Source organism: Oryzias melastigma, linkage group LG13, assembly GCF_002922805.2.
Source record: "Oryzias melastigma strain HK-1 linkage group LG13, ASM292280v2, whole genome shotgun sequence".
Lineage (NCBI taxonomy): Eukaryota > Metazoa > Chordata > Actinopteri > Beloniformes > Adrianichthyidae > Oryzias > Oryzias melastigma.
In genome coordinates, this window is record NC_050524.1 from 23,272,466 (window position 1) to 23,277,908 (window position 5,443).

Consider the following 5,443-nt stretch of genomic DNA (forward strand, 5'->3'; position numbering starts at 1 on the left):
AAAAAAAACACAAAATTGTACAAATAAAATTAAAAAATATATAAAATAAAATAGTCTCCATTATCCTGAACTCAAAAATAACATGTTTGAAAAGGGGATAGGCAGAAGCCAATGCTTATCTGAGCCTATCCCCTCCAGCTACTTTTTACATTTTAGTCCGTAACATTCAATCTTCAGGCATTCTGTAGTTTAATTCCAGACACTATAGAAAAAGAGATTTTCTAAGATCTCTTTTTCTTCTGAGCTGGTGCCTCGCTTTGACAGCTCTTTTCCGACTCCTTGCTCTGTTGGTCGCTGCGTTTTCTCTTTCTAGAGACAGCTGGAGTCTTTGCTTCTGGCTGTTGGTGGACCTGTGCTGGAGCCTCGGTTTCAGGCTCCTGGCTCTGTTGGTCGCTGCGTTTTCTCTTTTTAGAGACAGCTTGAGCCGTTTCTTCTGCCACTTGGTGGACCTGTGGTGCTGGAGCCTCGGTTTCGGCCTCCTGGCTCTGTTGGTCGGTGCGTTTTCTCTTTTTAGAGACAGCTTGAGTCGTTTCTTCTGGCTGTTGGTGGACCTGTGCTGGAGCCTCGGTTTCAGGCTCCTGGCTCTGTTGGTCGCTGCGTTTTCTCTTTCTAGAGACAGCTGGAGCCGTTGCTTCTGGCTCTTGGTGGACTTGTGCAGGCTCTTTGGGGGTCTGGGGCCGCTTCTTCCCCAACTTGAAAAGTGGATGTTGTAAGGCTTCATCTGGAGAGATCCGTTTGTTTGGATCCACCTCCAACATCCGCTTTAGAAGATCCATAAATTCTTCCACTTTTTGGGCCTCATTCTTTTCGGAATATAAACCTTTGAGTTCGTCAAAAGACCAGAAGTCAAAATCATCAACCTTCTGCCCAGTTTTTTCGAACTGTTGTTCAGGTGTGTCCAGCTTCCAGTTAAATGTGGAGTTTTCTTCAGTCCTGGTGAAAAACCTATCAGTGTACATCCCTTCTTCCAGAAGTTCATTGTCAGGCATTCCATACATCTTCACCAAAGCTCTGATAATGTTATATTCAGAGTCTTGTGGATAGAAGTAGAAGCCCGCGTACAGCATGCCGAGAACGTAGCCGACAGTCCACATATCCAGACGTTCATCTAAGGGCAGACCCAGCATGACTTCTGGTGCCCGGAAACAAATGTTCTGGATTCTAATTCCCATTTCCAGGTCTTCAACTTTTTCAGCCAACCCAAAATCAATCAGTTTGAGCCTTAAAGGCTCTGCATTTTGGTCCACCAGCATAATGTTATCCGGTTTAATATCAAAGTGGACCATGTTGATTTTCTTCAGGCCACTCAGGGCAACTAGCAGCTGCCAAGCAAGGCATCTGATTGTCCTTAGAGATAGAGGACGGAATCCACGCTTCTCCAAGTAATCATAAAGGCTTTGATCCAACATGTCAAAGACGATACAAACATGGTTATTGTGATGAAACCACTCCACAAACTTGACCAAGTTGTATTTATCAGCGTCGATCTTGGACAATTCAATCAGGGCTTTAATCTCATCCTCGCCTGCATCTTCAAAATCCTTTTTGACTATTTTAATGGCCACATGTTTTTGGGTAGACATTTCCAGGCATTTTGCAACTTTTCCATAAGTTCCTTCACCAAGAAACTTTTCTACATAATAATGGCCTTTATCGGTAGATACACAAAATCAAATGACTCGGAATCGGATCGGGCCCCAAAAAAACCTGATCGGGACATGCCTACCATCAGCACACAACAAGTAATAAAACTGAAAAAAGTCATTTAAGTAAAGACGATTTGTCAAATTTTATTTGCACATAAAACTAAAGTACACTTGAGTGACAGAATAAAGATAAAATCAAAGAATTTAATGCTCTCCTTTTATTTTTGTAACCAAACACCACAGCAAATCATGAATAGTTTCACTGCTGACAGACTTTCCTTTTAAATTTTCAAGATTTCTCAGCCTCATTCTTTATTCTCGCAACTTTTTCCTCAAAGTTTCACATTGTTTTATCTCATTTGTATTTTTGAATCTCTAAATTGTTGATTCACCACACTGAGGCCACACAGGGACCTGCAACCCTCACATTCCCACTGACATGACTAAAAATGAAGGCTACATCCGCTGATTAACCTCATGCTATTTCTGACTTGAGAAAGAAAGTCTAAAAGTTCTCTTGAAATTACAACAAGTGGTGCATTTGTATTTAAAGAGATGGAGATTAACTGGGGAAATATCACCTAATAAAAGTCAGAAGCATAAAACCACAATTGGATGCAGCAACACAACACTGCTGTGATCGCAATGAGCACATTGGCAGAAAACCTGTTTTTTGTCAGCGTGGTTCTCCATCTCTGCATCCACAGAGTATCTGACTACACAAACAAAAGAATATGAGGGTTTTAGCTCACTTTAAGACAAAAAATCAGCTCCTGAATCCATACTTTCCCTTTTTCTAAATCTGACTTATCTCCTCCTGGGGTCACGAGGTTGCTGGAGCCTGTCCCAGCCACTATTGGGCAATGGGAATTACACCCTGGATGGTTTGCCGGTCCAAAACTAGGCCCAGCTTCTAAAATTCCAAAAGTAATTAATTAATAAAAGCATAAATTACTCAAAGAGTAGCAGCTGGATTACTCCATTTTCTGGATGTGTATGGTGTGCAGGAAACCAGCGTTCAATTCCCAATCGACGCAGTGAGCTTAATCTAGTGTGAGTCCTTTGACGAGAGTCTTCATGCTGCTGCCTAACTGTAGTCACAAGGGGTCCAGGTCTGGGTTTCCCTGTGCCAATCCCCAGGGCTGTGTAAGAAAGGGAAAACTCTGCCAAACCACCTCGGTGTATCAGTAAAAGTGTTCCGCTGTGGTAACCGCTGACAGGTGCTCTACCAAGGAAGATGGTTTGGTGTCTGCACTGTCTGCATAATCACAAATGAGTGAAAATTAGAATTTAGAGAACATTTTGAAGGTTTTATCACAGAATAAAATCTTTTGTTTATTGATGCTCCTAAAAGAGGAAACCAGCAGTGCATAGAGGCAGCAACTCTCATTTTAATGGACTTTAACAAGTAGTGGACATTTTGAAAACCATTCTGTCAGTTTATGTTAATGAAAATCTCCTAGAAAGTGTAAAATGACTAACATTTGTTTTAAGTATTATCACAAAACACCTTGTTAAATAATTTTAAAAATGGCATTTAAAATGTAAAATCGTTGTTTTTGTTTCATGTATTCTGTACGGCCCAACTATTAAAAAAAATGACATTTAGATTCTTGATTTCCAAGTTCCCCAAAGAGGATTATCTCTGAATGTACTTGTTACCTAAAGGTTTCAAAGAAGTGAAAAGCAACATATTTCAAAAGTTACTGCTTTAAAGGAATTTTCTAACATTATTTTAAGATAGGTTTGTAATTTAAATAAACTTTTAATTAAATCTTTTTATCATAATCAATTTCTCCTCCCGCCCACAAAGGCTTTGTTGATCCAGCTGCTCTCCTGTTCACATTTTTTTTTTTTACCTTATAGATACATGTGTTGTTTTTACAAAAGTAAATGTATTTCTTTCCCTGAACTCAGCGTTTGTGTTTTTCTGAACTCAGTTTGTTTGGAGTCTTCTTTTCATCATCTCAGATCACAGATGTACAAGAAACTGCTGTTAATGTATCACCGCAGTGTTTGAGCTGATTTGTCAAGGAATATATATTCTGTGGAACATTGGTTACTTATTCAAACAAAAATAACATCTTCCACATGTACAGCTGTTTTAGCATAACATTGAAAGCATATGCGAAGAGGAATAACACTAATAAGTCAGTAAAAAGGCATCTGGGAGGGTGGGGTGAATGAGGCAGTGGGTGATCCTGATCATCTGTGGATGTAAAGACACACTAGAACAGAGATTAAAAAATATATATCAAAAGCATAAATATATAGAAATAAATAGCTGTTGAAGTATCTTTTGTAAAAGTGGTCTTTTTATTACCATTGTGCTTGTGTTTTTTAGGCAAAATCCAAAAATTGGTGTCGCTTTCTAGGACATAGTTTCTGCAGAGCGGCAATAATTCATTAGAAGTTCACATCTGAGTTGTGGGTGGGACTGCTGGCACAGAGGTTGGCCTCTGCTAATTTCCCATCAGCCCTTTGTTTACCCTCTCCTCTGCTAGCTTAATGTACAGCACCTCACTAGCCCAAGCTAACATTAATGTAGCAAAAAAGAAACAGAGTTTTGAACCAGATGGCAGCTCAGATGTGTAAAATGAAGAGGTAATAGATCTATTTGTCCGCAAGTAAGTGGATGCATCAGAACTGTTGCAGAGCAAGGAGCTTTTTTTTTTTCTTTTTTAATATCTGCTCCTGATTCAACCCAATTTGAAAAAAGAAATACTCAAGCTCTTTATTTCTTGTCTTCCCTGACAGTTTGTTGAGCCCCAGGCACATCTGTATGTTGGTCAGCTCTTCCCTTGGATTATCTGGATCTTCTGGACTTGGTTGTCCTAAGTTTCTGGATTTCTTGTGTGTAATCCTCACCCAGATAACTTCATCTTGCTGTATTCACATTCTCCTTACTGAGTTCTAGACAAACTCTCTCTTTTTGAGTCTTTTCTTGGGTTCTCCAGTGAACTTCTGACATAACCAAAAGCAGAAAAATGTTCAACAACTAAAAAAACGCCACCTTGTTTTAATTTTGAGGATGATGACTTCCCTGCAGATAGATAACAGGTTCTGTTTTCCATAATGCATGATTTTTTTTGTCATTGTTGGATTTTAAAGCTGAGGTAGATAATGAAATGAGTAGTGCTCTCCAAAATTCACCAGGAGCAAATGTTTGAGCTGGTACACAGACAATGTTGATAGAATACCCTGAATAGAGTTTCTAGATGTTTTTTCTGCTCATGCAAGTTAAAAAGTAAAGAATAGTTGAACAAAAGTAAAATGTCCCAATGTTTCTATTAGAACACTTAATAATTATTAAAATCCCTTTGCTGTGGTTGGTCAATGTTTATTACTTATAAAGCGCTTTTCTACCTTGCTTTAAGGCTTTTTATAGTCACACAGATTGCACACTGATGTCGGACACTGATGCCAACCTATAACCAATGTTGGGTTCAGTATCAGGACACAAAGATGGGCAAAGCAGGAACTGAACCTGCAATCTTTCAATCAGAGGTCGGCCACTCTACCTCAGCACCACAGCTGTTCTTGGAGTGAACAAGTGGATAGTTGCTGTGTCTTTTGGTCTTCTGTAACTCTGTCACCACATATTCTGAAGCAATCATCAAACATCCTGTTGAAACTATTTTGCAGTTTTTGGTAAAAACTTTCTGTCGAACACGTCGAGACAGATCTTAGGCATCGAGCAGATACGAACCGCCTCTTACCGTCTGCAGACTTATGGCTGAAGAGAACTCTCAAAGAGATACTGAAGAAGTTCGTCTCCTCTAACGCCAAACACAAAC